The sequence below is a fragment of the Medicago sativa genome, chromosome 3, assembly GCF_051527215.1.
Source record: "Medicago sativa cultivar Bolivia chromosome 3, Bolivia_mono, whole genome shotgun sequence".
NCBI classification, from domain to species: Eukaryota; Viridiplantae; Streptophyta; class Magnoliopsida; order Fabales; family Fabaceae; genus Medicago; species Medicago sativa.
In genome coordinates, this window is record NC_140751.1 from 32328122 (window position 1) to 32351546 (window position 23425).

Sequence of the window (23425 nt, forward strand, 5' to 3'; positions counted from 1 at the left end):
GTCCTCAACGGTTTGAGGGACAAGCAATTCGATGGGACTGAAGCTATGAGTCCTCATGAACACTTGAGCCGCTTTGCTGAAACTTGCGAGTTTAGTGTGCAACCAGCCACCGTGACTGAAGCACAAAAGAAACTAAGGCTATTTCCTTTCACCTTGACGGGAAGAGCAAAAGATTGGTTGCTAACAATACCAAACGGGACTGTCCAAACATGGGAAGAGTTAGAGCTGAAGTTCTTGGAGAAATATTTCCCTATGTCTAAATATTGGGAAAAGAAGATGGAGATCTCTAACTTCAAGCAAGGAGAAGGTGAATCATTATATGATGCTTGGGAGCGATTCAACTTACTTCTTAAGAGATGCCCTAATCATGAGTTCACTGAGAAACAATACCTCCAAATCTTCACTGAGGGGGTAACACCAAACACTAGGATGTTCTTAGATGCTTCCGCGGGAGGTAGTCTCAAGAGCAAAACTGATCATGAAGTCCAAGCTTTAATAGAAAACATGGCTGGAAATGAGTATCGTGCTGAAGCTAAGAAGAAAGAAAGAGGAGTGTTTGGGGTGAGTGAACAAACTGCTATCCTTGCTAACCAAGCAGCTATGAACAAACAAATCGAAGCTCTAACTAAGGAGTTTCAAGGCTTCACTTTGGCTCACAAGCAACAACAAGTAGCTGCAATCAAGTGTGATCTATGTGGTGAAGAACATCCCAATGGTGAATGTGTTCCAGAAGGATCAAGTGAGGAAGCTAACTTCATGGAAGGCTATCAAAGGCCAAACCAATACTACAATTCAGGTATCAACAAGCATCCAAATCTCAGTTACTCAAATAACAACGCTCTGAATTCTCAGATGCTTACTCCTCCTCAACAACAACAAAGAAAGCCATCAGCTCTTGAGGAAACTATGATGAATTTTATGAAGATGACTCAAGGCAACTTTGAAGAGATGAAGAAGAGTCAAGAAGCTGAAAGAAAGAACAATGAAGCTTCTAGGAAGATGCTTGAAACTCAACTGGGGCAATTAGCTAAGCAATTGGCTGAACAAAACAAAGGCGGATTCTCAGGTAACACTAAAGACAACCCTAAGAATGAGTCTTGTAATGCTATTGAATTGAGGAGCAAAAAGGTTTTAACACCTTTAGTTCCAAAAGCTCCAAAGAAGGTTGATGATGTAGTAGTTGAGGTGGAGGAGAATGGTGAAGTTGAAAAAAATGATCATGGAGTAGTTGAAAACGAAAGGAAGAAAAAAATAGAGGGGGGAAAAAGTGAGAAGTTAATTGATGAAGATTCAATCTTGAGGAAGTCGAAGAGTCAAATCTTGAAAGATGGAGATAAACCACAAGTTGTTCCATCATATGTGAAACTTCCATACCCTCATCTTTCCAAGAAGAAAGAAAAGGATGAAGGTCAATTCAAGAAATTCATGCAACTTTTCTCACAACTTCAAGTGAATATTCCTTTCGGTGAAGCTCTCGATCAAATGTCGTTGTATGCTAAGTTCATGAAAGATTTGTTGACTAAAAGAAGGAAGCCTAAGGATGATGAGAACATAGCACTTTCTGAAAATTGTAGTGCTATTCTTCAAAAGAAGCTACCACCTAAGCTGAAGGATCCTGATGCTCTCACTATCCCTTGTTCAATTGGACCGGTAGACATTGGAAGAGCTTTATGTGACTTGGGAGCAAGTATCAACCTGATGCCTCTTTCAATGATGAAGAAGCTTAAGTGTGGGGAACCAAAACCAACAAGAATGACCATTACTTTAGCTGTTCGGTCAATCTCTTATCCTTTCGGTGTGCTTGAAGATGTGCTAGTCAAGGTTAATGACTTGGTGTTTCCAGCAGATTTTGTGATCTTAGATATGGCTGAAGATGAGGATATGCCACTCATTCTAGGAAGACCTTTCCTTGCAACTGGCCGTGCTTTGGTTGACATTGAGAAAGGAGAGTTAATGTTGAGATTCCATAAGGAGCAAGTCGTTTTTAATATATTTGAGGCCATGAAGCACAAAGATGAAAATCCCAAGTGTTACCGGATTGACATTGTTGAAGAAATAGTTAAAGATGACTCTTGTGAACATCAACCAACACAACCTCTTGAACGTGCAATTGTGAATTCTATAGCAAGTTGTGGAGATGATGAAGATCTTGAAGTAAGTGATTGTGTGAAGCAACTAGAAGCAAGCAAGCAAGAGTTGGGTCCGGTAAAAATACAAGAATTAATGGGTAAGTACTCTATGGATGCTCCTATTTTGAGTGGAGAAGGAGAGAAAAATCCAGAATTAAAATAACTCCCTTCTCACTTGAAGTATGTTTTTCTCACTAAGGATGCCTCTAAACCAGTAATCATCAGCAATACATTGACACCTTTGGAAGAAGAAAAATTAATGAGGGTGTTAAGAGACAACAAGGAGCTTTGGGGTGGAACATTTCTGGTTTTAAGGGTATTAGTCCAGCTTATTGCATGCACAAAATACACATGGAGGCTGAATACAAACCGGTGGTTCAACCTCAAAGGAGACTTAACCCAACAATGAAGGAAGTGGTGAAGAAAGAGGTGCTGAAGTTACTAGATGCAGGTATGATCTACCCTATCTCAGATAGCTCATGGGTAAGTCCAGTTCATGTGGTACCCAAGAAAGGAGGAATGACGGTGGTAGCAAGTGAAAAAAATGAATTGATACCCACCCGCACCGTCACTGGTTGGAGAATGTGTATAGACTACCGGAGGTTGAATACCGCAACAAGAAAGGACCACTTTCCATTACCATTCATGGATCAAATGATTGAGAGATTGGCTGGCCAAGCCTTTTATTGCTTCTTGGATGGGTATTCAGGGTATAATCAAATTGCAGTGGCTCCGGAAGATCAAGAAAAGACTGCCTTCACTTGTCCATTTGGAGTGTTTCCTTATCGAAGGATGCCCTTTGGGCTGTGTAATGCGCCGGCGACCTTTCAAAGGTGCATGCTCTCCATCTTCTCTGATATGATAGAGAAGAACATTGAGGTATTTATGGACGACTTTTCTGTTTTTGGTAAGTCTTTTGATCAATGCTTGTTCCATTTAAATGTTGTACTTAAAAGATGCACCGAAACTAACCTTGTTTTGAATTGGGAAAAATGTCATTTTATGGTAACTGAAGGTATAGTTTTGGGGCATAAAATAAGTGCTAAAGGCATTGAGATGGACCAAGCTAAAATAGCGGTTATAGAGAAACTTCCTCCACCCGTCAATGTTAAAGGAGTGAGGAGTTTCTTGGGGCATGCTGGTTTCTATCGGCGGTTCATAAAAGACTTTTCTAAAATTTCCAAACCCCTCTATAACCTCTTGGTCAAAGAAAACGAGTTTAATTTTGATTCTGAATGTCTAAATGCTTTTTCTTTGATTAAAAACAAGTTGGTGACTGCACCAATAATCATTGCACCCGATTGGGATTTACCTTTTGAACTTATGTGTGATGCAAGTGATTATGCTGTTGGTGCAGTCCTAGGCCAACGCAAGAACAAATTTTTCCATGCAATTTACTATGCAAGCAAGGTTTTAAATGAAAATCAAGTTAACTATTCCACCACTGAAAAGGAATTGCTTGCTGTAATCTTTGCGTTGGAAAAATTTTGTTCTTATCTAATAGGCTCCAAAGTCATTGTTTTTACAGATCATGCAGCTCTTAAATATCTCTTAACAAAAGGGGATTCAAAGCCTCGACTGTTGAGGTGGATCCTATTATTGCAAGAATTTGATCTTGAGATTCGTGACAAGAAGGGAGTCGAGAACGTGGTAGCTGACCACCTCTCAAGGCTGGAGAATGATGAGGTGAAAAAGAAGGAGAAGGCCATCAAGGCCGAGTTCCCCGATGAACAGCTGTTTGCTATTGGAGAAAGACCTTGGTTTGCTGACATGGCAAACTTTAAGGCCGGCAACATAGTTCCTGATGATCTGACCTACCCTCAGAGGAAAAAGTTCTTCAAAGATGCAAACCACTACTTGTGGGATGACCCGTATCTGTTTAAGGTAGGTACTGACGGTTTGATTAGACGTTGTGTTGCAGGTGAGGAAGCACATAGTATCATGTGGCACTGCCATAGCTCAGCTTATGGAGGCCACCACAGTGGAGAAAGAACAGCTGCAAAAATTTTGCAAAGTGGATTCTGGTGGCCCACCCTTTTCAAAGATTGCCACGACTTTGTCACAAGATGTGACAGATGCCAAAGGACAGGTAACATATCAAAGAGGAATGAAATGCCCCTAAAAGTAATCATTGAAGTTGAACCATTTGACTGTTGGGGTATTGATTTTATGGGACCATTCCCTTCCTCTTACTCTTATCTCCATATTCTAGTCTGTGTTAATTATGTCACAAAGTGGGTTGAAGCGATACCATATGTTGATTATGTCACAAAGGAATCAAAAGAATATTTTCACTAGGTTTGGAACCCCTAGAGTATTGATCAGTGATAAGGGGAAGCATTTTTGCAATAATTTTCTTGAAAATGTGCTCAAAAAGTATAACATTAAGCACAAAGTTGCAACTCCCTATCACCCACAAACTAGTGGTCAAGCAGAGGTTTCAAACCGACAACTGAAACAGATTCTGGAGAAGACAGTTGCGTCAAATAAGAAGGATTGGTCTAGGAAATTAAATGACGCACTGTGGGCATATAGGACAGCCTTTAAGACCCATCTTGGGTTCTCACCCTATCAGTTAGTCTATGGGAAGGCATGTCATCTTCCAGTCGAGCTAGAACATAAAGCTTATTGGGCCATTAAGGCCTTAAATTTTGATCAAGTAGCCGCTGGTAAGAAAAGAACTTTGAAACTTAATGAACTTGAGGAGATGAGGCTTAGAGCGTATGAAAATGCGCTCATCTATAAAGCCAGGACAAAAAGGTATCATGACAAAAACTTAGTGCCTTGGGATATTAACTGTGGACAACTAGTTTTGTTGTATAATTCCAGGTTGAATCTGTTTCCTGGGAAGCTCAAGTCAAAATGGTCTGGACCATTCTTGGTCAAAAGTGTGTCACCATATGGAGTTGTTGAACTAGTGACACCTGAAGGAGATCGAAGTTTCAAAGTAAATGGACAAAGAGTTAAACCATGCCTAGGTGGCGACCTACCAAGAGGAAGGGTGGCACTCATTCTGAAGGACCTCTAAGGATCCTTAGCAGTCAAGCTAGTGACGATAAAGAAGCGCTGAGTGGGAGGCAACCCACTAGATTTACTTTGTTTTCAATTCATTTTCTTTATTTTCTTTTTAATGTCGAAGTCCATTGAACTTATTTCCCTATTGTAATTGCTCCTGCACTTGTTTATTATTAATGAATTTTTTTTGTTTCATGTGACCTATTCCAGTTTAGTAACAGTTGTTTGATGAAACAGTATTCCAAAATTTCTAAAGGAGGGGTGACTTGATTCAAAGGCGAAGTGTACGGCGTTGCTAGGTAGTCACATACTCCCAGAAATCTCAGCCATAAGGTTCATTGCCAAATTTTGTTTTTCAATTTACTTATATTTAGATTAGTTTTCCATGCAACTACATTTCTAGAACTTGAATTGTTTCTCTATTATTGATTGGTCTTTGTTAATTACACACTGAGGCAAAAGTGTTTGGTCCTGTGAGCCTTTTTGAAGCCTACCCTGTTTTAAATTGTTGAATTTATCCTTTCTTAATCAATTGTGAGCCGGTAGGATTAGAACTTTTTGTTCGGTGACAAACTACATTACAAGCCTAGAGACTTTTAGGACTTGTCCCTTAATGAATTTTCAAAGTTAAGGCATTGTAGAATGTTGCTAAAGATTAAGTTTGGGGTTGCTTTTGGAATTTGCAACCAACTAAGTTTGGGGTGGGGGTACTAGAGAATAAGAGAACAAAAATGAAAGAGATATGAAATTGTCATGCATAATATACACAAAAATGGTGTATGAAAAAAAAAATGAAATTGAATGCTGAAAAAGGGACAAAACATTGAAAATCCGAGTAACTTCAAACTCGATTGTCCCTAGATGTTAAAAATATTCTCTAGTACCTTTGCATTGATTGTTATTCCACAAGGTGAATGAATGTGTTGGATTGAATTTTGTGCTTTAACTTCCGTAGGAATGCCTAACTCAAATTTTGTGTAGCCTACTTATCCAAATATATCCCACCTTTTACCTAAGCCCCGTTATAACCCTAAAGACCTTAAAAGTGTGTAATGATATTGACTTTGATTGATGTTTAGAAACTTTTCAAGCGTATGGTAATATGTAGACCTGCATGTCGACTGGTAGAACCCTATTTCAAATTGATGCGAGGAGTTGTGAATTGGTGGATGCGAACAAGTCAAACTAGCTCATCTTTAGCTAGAAGGAGTATGAACTTTTGGGTACTATCGTTTTGTCAGGTAGCTGTTATTTTACTGTCGTTTGTCACTGGTGCAAGCAAATTCCTTGAGGACAAGGAATGGTTTAATTTTGGGGTTGCGATGACATGTTGTCATTACGTAATTTTTAGGACTTATTGTGACATTTTGATAGAGTTCTCATGCAATTTATACTGTTCTGGAGTGCAAAAAGCTGATATATTGAAGTCTGTTTGAAGCAAATCGCGCCACGCCAATTTCAAGCCGTGCTGCGATTTTTGAAGCGAAATTACAACCTCCCTGTTTGAGGGAAATCGCGGCACGCCTATATACATGGCGCGGCGCGATTTTGATGGGTCAAGCCCAAGACTTCTATAAATACTGCACTCAATCTGAAGAACAAGGGTTACGATTTTGGAGAGCAAAGTGCGATTTTGAGACATCGGAGACGGCTAGAAGGGCGATTTCTTCAACCTTTTACCAATTCATGTATGTTTTAATTATTTCATTGATTATGCTATTTGTAAACTCAATTATGAGTAGCTAAATCTCTTAGAGATTAGATCCGAGATGAATCTTTGTAACCCTAATTGACACATGTTGCTGTGAAACTCTATTTTGTTTATGAATTCAATTCTAGTTTATTCAATTCAATTGTTTTTAATGCTTTTTATATCTTGATCACATATAACTTGATTTTGTGAGAACGAATGACCACTGACCATGGCTTTCGACTTATACCTAATTGAATTGTTCTAATAAACAGGGTTAGTCTAGGAATAGATAATCGTTTGTTAGTGATAATAGGTTAACGTTCGATAAAACCTTCAAGAATTATTAAACCACCTAAGGAATTAGGGGTTGTAGTTTAAGAAGAGGGTCCTAACTCAAGGGATTAATTAGGGCTATTTTGTTAATCATCGTAAATTAGAAGAGGATTCATAACAAATAGGTGCAGTAGACCAATTAGGGGAACTTAGAGGATTCGACGGATCTGATCTCATCTTTCTCTCATATTTTCTTAATCAAATCTTTATGTTTTGTTGCTTGATTTAATTAAAATCAAACCAAATCTACTGCCTAGTGGCAAAACAAAATAAACTTTTATACATCCTATTTTTATAACACAATTGAATTATTGAAGTTAAAAACAGTCCTTGTGGGATCGATATTTTTACTACTTCGATAGTATTTGGTGCACTTGCCAAACGTCTATCGTTATCTGCTTGCTAACCAATTCAATGGATCCTACCAATCTCAACCTAGATGGACTTACCCTGTAGAAGGATGATTTAACCCTAAATCTTGCTTTTGAACCTGAAACCGCTGCTGTTGTCCTTAAGCACTGTCTAATAGGTCGTGTGTTGGCTGATCCTGAAATCCAGCTTGCTTATTCCAACGAGCATATGTCTCGTGCTTGGATGCTAGGCAAACGGGTTTCGATCACCAAAACAGTTGTTGATCGCTACCTCTTTCAGTTTCACCACAATTTAGACGTTGCAAGTATCCTTGATGAAGGTATGTGGTTGTATGATAATTTTCATATCGTCATGGATCGCATCTCCCTAGGAGTTGTTCCAAGTTTTGTCCCACTGAATCACTTAGATTTTTGGGTTCAGGTCCATGGTTTACCCTTTGGCTTTATCCAACCGAAAGTAGGTCAAGGTGGGAGTTTCTTAGGTACTCTTAAGGCTTATGATGGCCGTAACACTATCTGTAGTTCCTATATGAGACTCAAAGTTTCCATTGATGTTACTGTTCCTTTGAAGAAAGAGTGGCGTGTCCGTGCTAGTAATGGTTCATATGTTACTGTTAATTTCAAATACGAGAAACTTGGTGTTTTTTGTCACAGGTGTGGTGTACTCAGACATACAAACAAAGTTTTTCTGGAATTGTTTGAACTAGACTCCAACGATGGTGTGCGCAATTGGGAGCTGACCTAAAGTTTGTTTCTCAATGAATAGGTACTGCTTCCAATAACAAGTGGCTGCAGGACCTTATTCCTGTTGTTGTGTCACGCCAAAACCAACCTTCTGTTGGTGTCCCTGTTGACCGTAACTCAACTTCTGGAGGTGTCGTGAACTTATCCAATTTTAATGATCGAATGCTTGCTGTTTAGAGTCAAATTACTGCTATCAAACAAGATGTTCTTGCTGCTCAAAACGTGGCTCAGTCTAAACAAGGTTTTGGTGCTAACTTTTCTTGTCAGGTGCATCTCTTGCATTTATCTTCCACAGGTACCTCGGCTTCCAACTTGCTTCTGGTCCGTCCTTTGGTGCTTGGCTTACCTGATTCCTCCTCCCCAAATGCTAATAATGAAGATCCTTATGATGAGACGGGTTTGGACTTGAAAAAAAGGAAAATGATGTTGGCCCTTCAGAATGGTGAAATATCATTTGCTGCTGATGGGGATGTGGGAAATTTTGTAACAGGAACAAATGTTAGTAATGGGTGGGATGTTGAAATGAATGTAATTTCTAATCCTGTTTGTTGAACAAAATGTAATGGCAGGACCTGATGATCAGGCCTGCCTAGGCAAATGAGTTTAGTGACGTGGAATTGTCGGGATGTAGGTAGCCCGAGTACAATTCCCGATTTAAAATACCTAGTGTGACACTTCAATCCGGTCCTTTTATTCTTAAGTGAGACTTTAGCTCACCGAAATAAAATTGAAGAGTTACATTATTTGCTTGGTTATGATTCTTGTTTTCCGGTAGACCGCACCGGTAGAGCAGGGGTCTTGCTTTGTTTTGGCGAAATTCTTTAAACTGTCAGCTTGTTGATTTTTCTAATAATCATATCACTGTTGAGATTATTGATATTGTTCTTGGTACTTGGAGAATTATCAGCTATTATGGCTATCCTAATGAAGGTCGTAGAACTGCCGCTTGGAATTTTCTCTGTCAACTTTCTAATCAATTTGCGGGACCTTGGTGTATTTTTGGTGATTTTAACGACATTTTAGATTCAAGTAAAAAGAGGGGGCACAATTCTAGACCTCAGTGGCTCATCCATGGCTTTCGTCAAGCTATTCTTGATTCCAGTTTGTCAGATGTTCTGATTGAAGATTGTCCTTATACTTGGTTCAAGAGTCTTGGTACGCCATCTGCGGTGGAGGAAAGGTTAGATCGTGCTCTTGCTAATAATTTATGGTTTAATTTATTTTCGGATGCTTCTGTTGAAACTCTTGTGGCACCTGCTTCTGATCATTATCCTATCCTTTCAAATCTCTCTCCTATACCTTGGCCTCACTTCATAAGCGGCATTTTTGATATGAAAATGCGTGGCACTTAAAACTGGGTTTAAGGAGCTTTTTACTAACTCTTGGCAGGTGTTCTCTAAAAATCCTCTTATTCCGGAATTGTCCTCATGCGCGGAAGACTTGTCTGTTTGGAGGAAAACTCATTGCCACAAATTAAGAAATGACACCGAAGATTGCCATAGACAATTGCAAAATACACGACTTAGTTCTTCAGGTGAGGATCAAGTCCGCATGTTTGAGTTAAGGAAGTGTATGCAACGTTTATTGTCTCAGGATGATGCTTATTGGCGACGTGCAAAGACTCATTTTTACAAGGATGGATATAGAAACACAAAAAAAATTCATGCGTCTGCTACGGCTCAAAAAAAGGTAAACCTGATAGGGCCAAACCGCAAGTGCACGGCCTATCGAAGTAATAGTAGTAAGTAGAGTATCGTTCTGCTAGGGAGTTGTTCAACTTAATTAACTTTTTAAAGAATGATTAGAGGAGGAGAAAGTTTGTAAAAGGAGGTTTGATTGCTGAAAGTAATTAACAATAATAATAAAGAGCCTTGGGATCATTGGTTCGTCATAACAACAAACCCTTCACTAGACAAGACTTAAACATCTAATTTCATGGTTTACACAATAATTTCTAAAGACCGGTTTCCCTTAGCCCCTCACCTTTCCGATGAAAGTCCGGTGAGAGTTTACTTCTAGTAACCAAGCCTATTTTGCTGACTTGATTACTAGAAGATGCATATAGGATTGAAACTGCTTGTGTCTCAATAATTGCAAAGACTATTTCACTGTTTTGCAATTATTGTCTAGATTCACTTGTTCCAACATCAAAACTCCACTCTCGCTTTATGAATTGATGTTTGGGATGATGGATTAACGATTATCAAACCCTCCGCTTTCGCTTCCACAGTTTGATAATTGTTAATCCACGTTAAGACGGTGAATCTAGATTAGAAATTAGGGTTACATAAAATTAGGGTTTAAGCTTGGTTTGTTTAGGATTATGTCATTAGACTTCCCGACAATCCCAAGACAAAGAAGTCTACTCACTCATGTTCATCGTAGACATGGGGGAAGAAGAGAGAAAATAACGGTAAAGTAAAATTGCAAGAAAGAAAGTAAAGAAATAAAGACTTTTATTGATAATTAAAATATTCTAAGCAAAAGTAAGGTTGATGTTTATGGTGGAGAGCTACTCTATTTATAGCTTTACAATCAACTTAGAAACTAAGCAACTAAAAGGATAAAACAATAAAGCTGCAACAGGGTAACTTGGGCCCGAAGAAAAAGCAGCAAAAGAGGTTTCTGGGACGGGCACGGCCGTGCCACATGTTGGCACGGGCCGTGCCAAGCTTCTGACTTGGTGGGATTATATTTTTGTCTCGTATCTTCGTATTTTCGCACTGTATTTTCTCCAGTCCTCTTTCTTTTGCTCCAAGACACCTTCCACCATATATTCGTTCCTAAAATAAAATAAAAAGCAATTTAAAGTTAAATATTCTAAAAGGAAATAAAATGCAATAAAATTAAATCAAATCTTAAATAAAACTAAACTAAATAATGCAGTAAAATAGACTATTCTATGACTCATCAAAACCGCATAATCTCTCTTAATGATGATGTAGGGAATAAAATCACTGATAAGCAGGGTCTTCGCGACGTGGCACGACATTATTTTGTGATATTTTTCAAAAGCAAGGTGGTGATTTTTTTTCCAGTTATTGATGTTTTTAATCCATCTATTTCTGTCCTTGACAATGAAAAGCTCACGACTCCCTTCACTAAGGCCAAGTTCCGTGCTGCTATGTTCTCAATGCATCCGGACAAATGTTCAGATCCTGACGGTTATAATTTGGGTTTTTATCAACAATTCTGGAATTTATGTAGCGCTGATATTTTTAAAGAATGTTGTTCTTGGTTAGATACGGGGAAGTTTCCCCCTGACTTGAATATAACGAACATTGCTCTTATTCCGAAAGGTTCAATGCAGGTTAGCATGAAGGATTGGCGCCCCAAAGCGTTATGGAATGTACTTTATAAACTTATATCTAAGGTGCTAGAAAACAGGTTGAAGAAAGTTTTGTCTCGATGCATTTCTGAAAACCAATCCGCTTTTGTTTCGGGCAGGACTATACTGGATAATGCTATGGTAGCAATCGAGGTTTTATATTTCATGAAAACCAAGACGCGAGGCGAGGACATGTATGTTGATCTGAAACTTGATATTAGTAAAGCCTATGATCGTATAGATTGGGATTACTTGCATGCTGTTTGTAACACTCTAAACTCAAAAAGCAATAATCATGCAATAACTCAAAGGTCTAGATGCTACTTCTACATATTTCAAAACATAGATAACTTGGTTCCTTTAAAAAGTTGCAACAAAAGATATTCATCATACATAAAATCTAATCACCAAGTTCTAAACATCAAAATAATAATCTCAACATGTCATGTATCACATCTCATAAATACATCTCTAGAATACAATTCAATTCTCAACATAAATAACAATAAGTCTCAAGGTATCAAAATAAAGACTCAAGATGACACCCCTACATCAGAGCCTAACTAGACTCTAAGCGGAAAATAAACGAGGAAGCATCCATGCTAATCCTCAAGCATCAAAGATAGTAGTCACCTCAATCCTACAAATCACCTACACCATTCAAACAAATGACGCGGTGGTCAACCGAACGACCACTGGGGGTTAGACATTACACACATAATTAAATATAATCAAAAGAATAACGTTAAAGGATTTCAAGATACACATAGACATAAAAAGTCATATCATCCTATAAAGCTATCAACAAGAGGATAATTAGCATAATCAAATCATCACTTCATTCACAATATTCAAGTGTACAAGCATCATCATTCATTCAAGTTCAAGTACACAACTTCACATGTTACACAAAATTCACCAACACATAATTTCACCAAGGTACATAATTCACATAACTCATGTGTATGTAATTCTCTAAACACGACTCTACATGCATGTGGTACCATTGGATGTCGGAGGTAATTTTACCGATTGATCCCTCTACATATCTCTGTATATCTCTACATAAATGCATGGATGCCAAGTATTGACTCAATAATGCATAACAACAATTTACTCTACATATTCTCCATATATCTCCACATATTGCATTATCAAGCAATGCATGCACACATCAACATTTATCAAATAATAAGTCATCTCTACATATTTGTACTTGCAAAAAAGTACGGTAAGGATATTAGGATTCTAGGGCTTAGATTGATGATTCGATGCCTTGAGAATGCTCTCAAGAGTAGTATTTATAGCCTGCTATGGGCTTGGGTTTTGGTTGCTTGGTTCCCAAGCAACAGGGGTATTTGTGTATTTTCAGGTGGCTTTAGGCGGTTTCTATGGATTTCTAGAAGCTCAGAAGGGCGGTGCCCCAAGACGGGCGCGCCTGGGCCTCAGGAGCCCTTTCTGGAGGGTGCCTGAGCCTTTTTGGAGGTCTTAGAGCCTTTGGGAATATTATGATGGTTCAATATTAATCATCAAGCATTTAACTCCACATATTCATAATCAACAATCATAAACAATTGTCAAGTATACATCACTACAAAGAAACAACATTGCTACATATAGCATAATTCACATAATAGACGGACCATTCACCACATCATGATAACCAACTTAACAAACAACCGACAAACCTTAGTTGTTACACCCTAATTTTGGACCTAAAAATACTAACTCAATTCTTCTTTTCTTGCATTTCAAGGCATTTGATATGTCTCTGATCAATTACATCTTTCTCTGCATTTTATTTCAGTATTACCTGCAAAATTCACATGTAAGGGTATTTTAGTCATTTCCTATGTTGAAATTTCTTTCAATCTTTAAAAAATTGTTGAGTCCTTTCAAATAGTTTGAATAAGTCTCTGTTTCATTATATGTCAAAATCCATTTCAAAAATTGCATTTGAAGTCATTTTTAAGTCAGTTTTGCCCCTAGGGGCATTTTAGTCTTTTCATGTGTCGAAGCCCTGGTTAAATTCTAAAAAAATTGTCTCAGAGTCTTGTATAAGTTCTTGCTTTAATTTCTTGTTAAAAATCCATTTTAAAATTGCATCTGAGTCATTTTTAGTCGTTGTAGCCCCGAGGGCATTTTGGTCATTTCACACGAAATTTCGACAGAGAGAGGTTACTTTAAAAGTACCTCATTTAAATAGTCGGTTCGCTTTAGTCCTTTTGTTGATTTTATTTTTCGTTTTACTTTACGTTTGTTTCAAATTATCGTTTTACCCATTTTTTTTATGACGTTTTAGTCCTTTTGTGCCTAATTTCTTTTTTAGTCCTTTAGTCTTTGTTTAGTTCAAATCATCTGCAGGGGACACGTGTCAGCAATCTAATGGTCCAGCAGTCAATTCACCAGCCTATAAAGCTGGTCAAAGAGGGTCAAAGTCCACACATAACCAATCATTACCACTTTTTTTTCCCAAAATATCACAAGAATATCATAAAAAAAAAATCAGAGAAAATTTCCTTCTCTTCTTCTCTTTCTTGCCGTAACCAATTCTTTCCCCCACCGTTAACAAACTCCGGCCACCGCAACAAACCACTCCACCACCCCAAAACCACCTCAATACCACCTTCTTCTTCCTTTAATCACCGTCATCTTCATCATTAACATCGAATAGAATTTCCAGAAACCTTCAACTGATTGATAAACACCATTCACAATCAAATTCATCTTCATCCTCATGAACTCAAGCCAATTTTCAGAACTGTAACCAATCCTCAATCCACACCGATCTGAATTCGTTTCACAGCAATGCAAACGCAGGCCTCAAATTGATGTACGGTGCAGCAAGAAGCTGAAGCAAAATCGAAGGAATAAGGAGCAGATCGAGAAAGGCAAGAACAAAGAGGAACGGTACCAGATTCAAATCCGCGAAGAAACGAGCAAGCCGCATCAACCTCCTTTCAGATTAACAGGACCGAAATCGAATTGAAGAAGAAGGTGACATTGAGGTATGACGGTTCTCTCTCTACTCTTTCTTTTGTTCATGAGTTTGTCCCTTGGATTTAGCGTAATTTATGAGTTTTTATGCGAAAACAATTTCGAATATGGAAAGAGGAGCAATAGAGGTTTGGGAATCTACAAGAAAATTCAAGATCGGAGGGAAAAAGTTTTCCGACGCCGGAAACCGTCACCGGAATCCGCGTCGGAGTTCATATGCTCACCGGAAGGGATGAATGTTCATCCCCTTCCCCTCCCTTTTTCCAGAATAATTTTAGAGAGAGATGAGAGGTTGTTGAAGTTTAGAAAGAGAAAGCCAAGTGCAAAATGGCTCTCAAACCGGTTCGATAGGTTTTATAGGGTAAGGGCGAACCGGATCCACAACCCTACCCGATCCGTCCCACCTTTAAGCCCATTCCCCATACCTGTGTGTTACACTGCTATGCGCACCCCCCTTCCTGTGTGTTTCAATGATCTTTTTGCTATTTTCACCCCCCTACGCATGATTTTTCTATGATAAAATTCCCAAAAAATTACTATTGGTTTTTGATGCTTTTTGATGTTTCTTGATAATTCTTGCATGTTAAATCTTGGTTAAAAATGCGTGGAAAAAAAAATATTTTGTTAATTGTTTTTTTGGTTAAAATGTTGCTAAAATTTGTAAGAATCTTTGAAGATTTGGGGGACTTTTCTTGTAAGTAATTTTGGTATTTGAAGACTATCTTTTGGAAGGCAATTGCATGTAAAAAATTCGTTTCAAAAAACATGTAGGATATATTCTTGTTTTCCTTGCTTTTTATTAACATTTTTGTGAAGTTTTGATGTGGTTTTGAACTTGAAATTTTGTTACATAATTGTGGCTTTGAATATGTGATTTCTTGGAGTGAATTTGCCTATTAAATGTGGTATATGCATGCTGTTTTGAGTTAGATTTTTGTGAACTTTGTGTTGCAAATAATGTGAAATGCTCTTGTGAAATAAAGTACATAAAGGACTTGAAAATCTTATAATCTTTGGCATGTCGATTTTCCTTGATTCTCATATTTCTTTCCTTAAAATAAGTCACCTAAAACTTCCAATGTTGTGAGAATTTAGGCCTCAAATTTGCTTTAGAAGTATGTTGAATTTCAAGTCCCTTTGCCACCTTTTTTTACTAAAATTGTTAGTTTACTTTACTTGCAAGTTATATTTGTTTTACTATGCATTTGTCATTTTGTTTCTATATCATTGGTTCTACTAACCCTTTTGTTCCATGTTTCATAAGCATACTTCATTCTCCTATTTTAGGTTCATTTTTTGCATATTAATTTTTACCAAGGCTTAGAATGTAAGTACTTAGGACTTTTTGTACTTTACTTTTATGCCTTTAAATTTCTTGCAAGACCATAGAATGTATATAGGGCATGATGTAATAAGGACAATGGACTCTAATAATGTACACCGACACAAGCACCGACACCTACACACACCTCACATTTAGATATAGCTAGAATATGCATGTTTAGATGTATGTTTAGGATTGTATGTTTAGATGAATGTTTAGGCTTTATACTTAGAAAAATCAATTTTCAAAAAAAAATGTGAACAACCTCACTCAAACCATTTTCTAATAAACCTTGGGATCAAAATCCCATTGTATTTTCCTTTTCTTTTTCTTAATCAAACTTTGATGAACTTTAATCATACTTAGACCATTTTGTAAATCACTAATTCCACCTCACATTTTTTACAATCCCATGCCCTTGAGGCCTCTCTCTCTATTCTTCAAATCCCATTTTCAAACTTAAAATCAACCAACAAAAACAAAAAAAACATTTTTGGAAGAGAACTACGGTGGATTTGATCCCTTAAACGGGTACGTAGGCAAGGAACAAAATTCCTTCAATTCAACTAAAATAAAAATTCAAAAACATTCTTCTCCCTCCAATTCTTCACTTAGAAACTCTTAGGTTTAATATCACTTTTCAAATTAGCATTTAAAAATGAAGCGCGCGCGTAGAAATTAAAGACGGTTCCTATAGGATACTATAGTCGTTATGGGTTCCTAACACCTTCCCGTAGCGAAAACAACTCCCGGACCTCGATTCTCAAGGGTTTTGCTTACTTTTTCCCTTCCCAAGAAAAAATAAGATATCACCGGTTTAAAAGGTTCAAACGTATCAATGTTTGACACCCGAAAACCAAGATAAAACAGCTGGCGACTTCACTGGGGAGATTCGAGAGTTACGCCTAGTCTTTATTTCCACGCTTACGCTCTTTTTTACTTGTTTCTTTTACTTGCTTTCCTATGTGAATAAATGTTTAATTTCTTGCAAACATGTGGGGTGAGAATATCAAAAGTCCTGCACCCGGGCTGAGTGAACTTAGGATTTAGGGGGGATATAATCGACAATTCATTCCGGGGGTTGCCTCGTGTTTTGGATTATGCGATCAATCCCACATAGCTGAGGCATTTTGGGGGTGATGTTGTCGGCGCGTGTTGTCGCGTTTAGGCACTTTACTTCTAATTGTTCTATGACGCTATGGACCGTAGATAACCAAACCCATCCATGGCCATTTTCTAGGACGTAGTGCGGAGGCTAAACCGAGTGTTGTCTCGAGTTTTAGTCGTCACGCGATACTACACTCAAGTTAGACCTTCCGCGGATAATCATGGAGCGAGTGTTGTCTCGTGACACCATGATATATGTCGGAGAGGTTGCAACTTGGGAACCTTTTTAGAACCCGGTTACTATTATCCTAAAGCCCTAGTTTCACCGGACACCGTGTCCACCCATGACTCCTCGACTTTGAACTTTAACCCACATGTTTTCTCCGAACTTGAACATAATCATGCATTCATGCATACATGCATACATGCATAAACTTTTTCCATGCATTGTTATCGAAGGGCTTAGACAAGTTGAATTTGTAAACATTGTAGGAATGAAGAAGACTAATTCCTACAAGTTCAAGGAAGTGGATTTGGCTAGTTTGAGAGATTTGGCACTCAAGATTGAGGATGCGACTGGTTTCCGACGTCGTTACGGGGCTTTACTTACTATTCTCCAGACTAATGTGGATGAGAAGCTTGTGCACACTCTAGTGCAATTCTATGATCGGGACTATCGGTGCTTCACTTTTTCAGACTTTCAGCTGGTGCCTACTCTAGAGGCTTATTCTCACTTGATGGGTCTATCTATTGCTAAGGGGGTACCTTTCTCAGGACCTGAAAATCCTCCTACTCCATTGGTTATTGCTAAGGATCTCTATCTCAAGACCACCGATGTCTCCAAGAATCTTGTCACTAAGGCACGCATCCGAGGGTTCACTTCAGAGTATCTTCTTGGGAAAGCCAACCTCAAGACCACTTGTCAGGTCACTCTCGAGGCTATTCTTGCACTTCTCATCTATAGGCTTATTCTCTTTCCGAATCTTGATGGCTTCGTGGACATGAATGCTATTATGATCTTCCACTCCAAGAATCCGGTCCTACTTTGCTAGCTGACACATACCATGCTATTCATGATCGTTCCGGCAAGGGTCGTGGATACATTCTTTGTTGTGTGCCTCTCCTCTATAGGTGGTTTATTTCGCACCTTCCGGAATCTTTTCATGCCAATCCGGAGAATTGGTCTATTTCACAGAGGATTATGGCTCTCACTCCTAATGAAGTGGTTTGGCTCACTCCCACTTCTAGGGTTAAGGAAATTATCCTTGGTGGTGGGAAGTTTCTTAATGTACCTCTTCTTGGCACCCGGGGTGGAATCAACTATAACCGGGAACTTGCTTTGCGACAATTTGGTTTCCCGATGAAAGAAAAACCCATCAATCTTGCAACAGCTCCTTACTTCTTTCACTACTCCAATGCTCCCACAGGAATAAGAGAGGACTTCATAGGAGCTTGGTCTAAACTTCGGAAGAAAGAGGTGAAGCACATGGGTGTAAGGTCCGGTGTTGCTCATGAAGCATATACACAGTGGGTGATAAACCAAGCTGTGGAGATTGGTATGCCTTACCCCCCTATGAGATACGTGTCTGCATCTGTTCCTACCATGCCTTTGCCTCTACTCCCACCTACTCAGGAGATGTATCAGGAGCATCTAGCTATGGAGAGTCGGGAGAAGCATCAGTGGAGAGCTAGATACTATGAGGCCGAGAACTTGATCATGACTTTGGATGGAAAGGATGAGCAGAAGACTCATGAGGTCTTGACACTGAAGAAAGATTTAGCTAAGGCTAAGAGAGAGATTGAAGAGAAAGATAGGTTGCTTATGAGAGACTCTAAGAGGGCTAGGGGGGCCCGTGACTTCTATGCACGATACTGCAGCTATGAGTCTGAGTCTGAGGATGATGCTTCCACTTCCTATGCTTGAGGATTTCTTTTTCCTGTTGTTATTTCCAGTTGTTTATGTTGTTTTACATTTCAAAGTCTGTCCCTTGGCTTAGCTTTTCAAAGGGAATTGTCTTGTAAAACTCTATGTTGGATGTTTCCCGTTCATGTTATTCGTTGTTCAGTAATGTTTACAAGTTTCTAGTTTGTCTAAAACCCTTCGATAACACAAAAAAGAGTCTTTTTGCATATGCATTAACACATTTCATGCATCATATGCATACATTGGTCACAAAAAACTTCTCTCGTGTTCATTTGCCTCCTGGTTTTGTCCGCCGCAGTCTGAAAAGTGGCTCGTGTTCGCAAGGTCTACCAACCAGATAGAATTCATCAAACAAGATTTCACAAGAGAAGAATGATGGCTAACTTTGAAGAAGAAAATGCTCAGCTCCGTGCCGAATTGGCTGCTATGAAAGAAGATTTGGCTAAGGCTCACGACGTTATGTCCACTATGATAGCTGCACAAGAACAACCAGCCACTTCTATTCCAGTTACTGCTCAGGTGATTCCCTCTATCCCACTGTCTACTGTGGCTACTGATGCTCGTTTTGTTATGCCCAACGGCCGTCCTTATGGCCTCTCAGCTTACTACTCTCCTAATACTGCTGCTGGTGTCTCTGGTGTTACTGGTCAAGGACAGATCCTCGTATCCACTGCTATGCCTCAGGTGACTACTGTTGTTACCGATCCTATTGTCCACGCTGTGCAACAGGTGATTGATGTCGATACTCCGCGTGGACAAGACTCTGTAATGGAAGCTATGAAAAGACAGTTAAGGGAGTTGGCTGGAGAACTCCGTGAAGTCAAGGCTAGCCGGGGAAACAACGGTGTTCCTGCTAAAGCTTGTGATCTATGCTTGGTATCCCGATTTGAGGTTCCTAAGAAATTCAAAGAGCCAGAATTTGACAAATACAACGGAACTTCCTGTCCACACAACCATGTTATCCGGTACGTCCGAAAGATGGCAAATTACGCAGATAATGACGCACTAATGGTCCACTGCTTCCAGAGTAGCTTGACAGATGATGCAGCAGATTGGTACACTAGTTTGAGCAAAGACAACATCCATACTTTTGAGGAACTTGCTGCTGCTTTTGAAAGCCATTATGAGTTCAACACTCGTCTGAAACCGAATAGGGACTCTCTTAAAGCTCTGTCTCAGAAGTCAGATGAAACTTTCCGTGAGTATGCCCAGAGATGGAGAGGGGCAGCTGCCCGTGTTTCTCCTCGACTAGATGAGGAAGAATTAACACAGACATTCCTGAAGACTCTGAAGAAGGAATATAAGGAGAGAATGATAGTCTCTGCTCCGAACAACTTCTCTGATATGGTTACAATGGGAACTCGTCTAGAGGAGGCTGTCCGAGAGGGTATTATTGTCCTTGAGAAGGGTGAATCTTCAGCCAGTGCACCAAAGAAGTATGGTAATGGTCACCATAAGAGGAGAGAATCTGAAGTAGGGATGGTATCCGGTAACCCGTCTGCAGCTGCTACACAATTACCTCTGCCCTATCACTACATGCAGTACTCTCAACATCCTTTCTTCCCACCATTCTACCAGCAATATCCTCTGCCACCGGGTCAACCACCAGTGACCGTCAATGCCATCACTCAGCAAGTACAACAACAGCCTCCTGCTCAACAGCAACGGCAGCAACAACAGGGTCCCCGACCCAAACCTTCTTTTCCACCAATACCAATGCGGTATGGTGAGCTGCTCCCAACCCTACTGGCTAAGGGACACTGTGTCACCAGACCAGGCAAGCCTCCGCCTAATCCATTGCCTCCCAGGTTCCGTCAGGACCTAACATGTGAATTCCATCAGGGTGCTCAAGGTCACGATGTTGAAGGTTGCTTTGCTCTGAAATATATCGTGAAAGACCTGATAGAAAAAGGACGGTTGACTTTTGAAAACAGTGTCCCTCATGTTCTTGACAATCCACTTCCAAACCATGCTGTTGTTAACATGATCGAGGCTTTTGAAAGGGTCCCTGTTCCTCAAGAGGATCCCATGTTGGATGTCCGTAATGTTGTTACTCCCTTGGTACCGCTACATGTCAAGCTCTGCCAGGCTTCTCTGTTCAAACATGATCATGCTTCTTGTTCAGAATGTCTTCAGAATTCTATGGGCTGTTGTGTGGTGCAAGGTGATATCCAGAGCTTGATGGATGACAAGCACTTGATTGCCAGTGATGTATGTGTGATTGTGCCAGTGTTTCATGACTCTCCTGTGCCTCTACCAAAGCAATTCCTTATAAGTACAATGCAACCATGATAGAGAATGGGGTGGAGGTGCCTCTGGTATCCCCAGCTACAGTTGATAACGTTGCTAGTGAAATTTCAGCTCTGAGAAGCGGGAAAGTCCGTCCACCCTTGTTCCAAAAGAAGGTGGTTACACCTATTGCCGCGATAACTCCACCAGTTGTTCCTCCTATTGACAAGAACACCGGCCCAACAGGCCAATCTATTGACGAGTCTAATCTGGATGAAATTCTGAGGCTTATTAAAAAGAGCGATTATAAAATTGTTGATCAGCTGCTGCAAACTCCGTCAAAGATATCCATCTTGTCTCTGCTCATGAGCTCAGAAGCTCACAGGAAGGTGTTGATGAAGATACTGGAGCAGGCCTATGTTAATCATGAAGTCTCTGTGGAGCAATTCAATGGAATAGTGGGTAACATTACCGCTTGCAATAGCTTGGGATTTGGTGACGATGAACTCCCCGAAGCAGGGAAACACCACAACTTGGCTCTGCATATCTCAGTGCACTGCAAGTCTGACATGATATCCAATGTGTTGGTGGACACTGGATCATCGTTGAATGTAATGCCTAAGTCCACATTAAGACAATTGAGTCATCATGGAATCTCCTTGAGGGGAAGTAGCTATCTGGTTAAGGCTTTCGACGGATCCCGCAAAGATGTTCTCGGGGAAGTAGACTTGCCAATTACCATTGGTCCTGAGACATTTCAGATTACTTTCCAGGTCATGGACATCAATGCTTCTTACAGTTGTCTCCTCGGAAGGCCGTGGATTCACGACGCTGGAGCAGTAACTTCTACTTTGCATCAGAAGCTCAAGTTCATGAGGAATGGTAAGATTGTCACTGTGCATGGTGAAGAAGCATATCTGGTTAGCCAAGTGTCATCTTTCTCTTGTGTTGAAGCAGGGTCTGCTGAAGGGACGTCATTTCAAGGCTTGACTGTTGAGGGTGCGGAACCCCGGAGGGCTGGTACTAGCATGGCTTCATTGAAAGATGCCCAGAAGGCTGTTCAAGAAGGGCAAGCTGCTGGCTGGGGCAAAGTGATTCAGATCTTGGAAAACAAGCGTAAAGAGGGCCTCGGATTCTCCCCGACCTCAGGTGTTTCGACTGGAACTTTCTACAGTGCTGGGTTTATCAATGCTATTGCTGAAGATACTGCTGAAAGTAGTTATGTGCCTACATTTGTTGTACCAGGAGGCACTGTGAGAAATTGGGAGGCCATTGATGTTCCTTTAGTCATGCATGCTTCCATGTAATGTGTCTTGTTGCTCATGTTTTCTTTGTTTTCAAAATAACAATCCTTTCGCTCTGCCCAAGGCGAAAGTGATATCATTGTAAGGGCATGTTTGTTTCGGCATTGCCGTTATTAATAAAAGTTGTCGTCTTTTTCCGCGACTCTTTGTTTTTTACTTTTCAGTGCCTTTTTCTTGGAAATAATGGTAATGCCAGAAAAAACCAAAACATCTGTATTTTCTTATTAATTTCAAAAATCTGCATGAAAAACAATTTTCTAAAATCATCCCAATCATATTATGCAGATTGAACCACAATAAACCCGTTGAACACAGTGACCCTATGGTTCCTCCAAATTTTGAATTCCCTGTATATGAAGCTGAAGATGAGGAAGATAATGAAGAGATACCGTATGAGATCACTCGACTGCTTGAGCAAGAAAGAAGAGCCATTCAGCCTCACCAGGAAGAGATTGAACTCATCAACCTGGGTACTGAAGAAAACAAGCGAGAGATCAAGATTGGTGCTGCACTTGAGCCAGAAGTGAAAAAGAAGATCACTCAGCTTCTCCATGATTATCCAGATGTCTTTGCATGGTCCTATGAAGATATGCCGGGTCTAGACCCCAAGATTGTGGAACACTGGATTCCGACAGGGCCTGAATGTCCTCCTGTCAAGCAGAAATTGAGAAGGTCTCGTCCAGACATGGCTCTTAAGATCAAGGCTGAAGTGCAAAAGCAAATTGATGCGGGTTTCCTCATGACAGTTGAATATCCTGAGTGGATTGCCAACATTGTACCAGTACCAAAGAAAGATGGGAAAGTTCGAATGTGTGTTGATTACAGAGATTTGAATAAAGCCAATCCGAAAGATAACTTCCCATTGCCTCATATTGATGTGCTTGTTGACAGTACTGCTCAATCCAAAGTGTTCTCCTTTATGGATGG

General features: G+C 39.7%; 1 non-coding gene across 1 annotated transcript; it reads right to left on the bottom strand.

Annotated features, from left to right (window-relative positions):
• Positions 1-268: 268 nt before the first annotated feature.
• LOC146937199 (small nucleolar RNA R71) lies at positions 269-374 on the bottom strand. The gene has a single exon (XR_015033818.1). It is a non-coding gene; the product is annotated as a small nucleolar RNA R71 (small nucleolar RNA).
• Between the last annotated feature and the right edge of the window lie 23051 nt (positions 375-23425).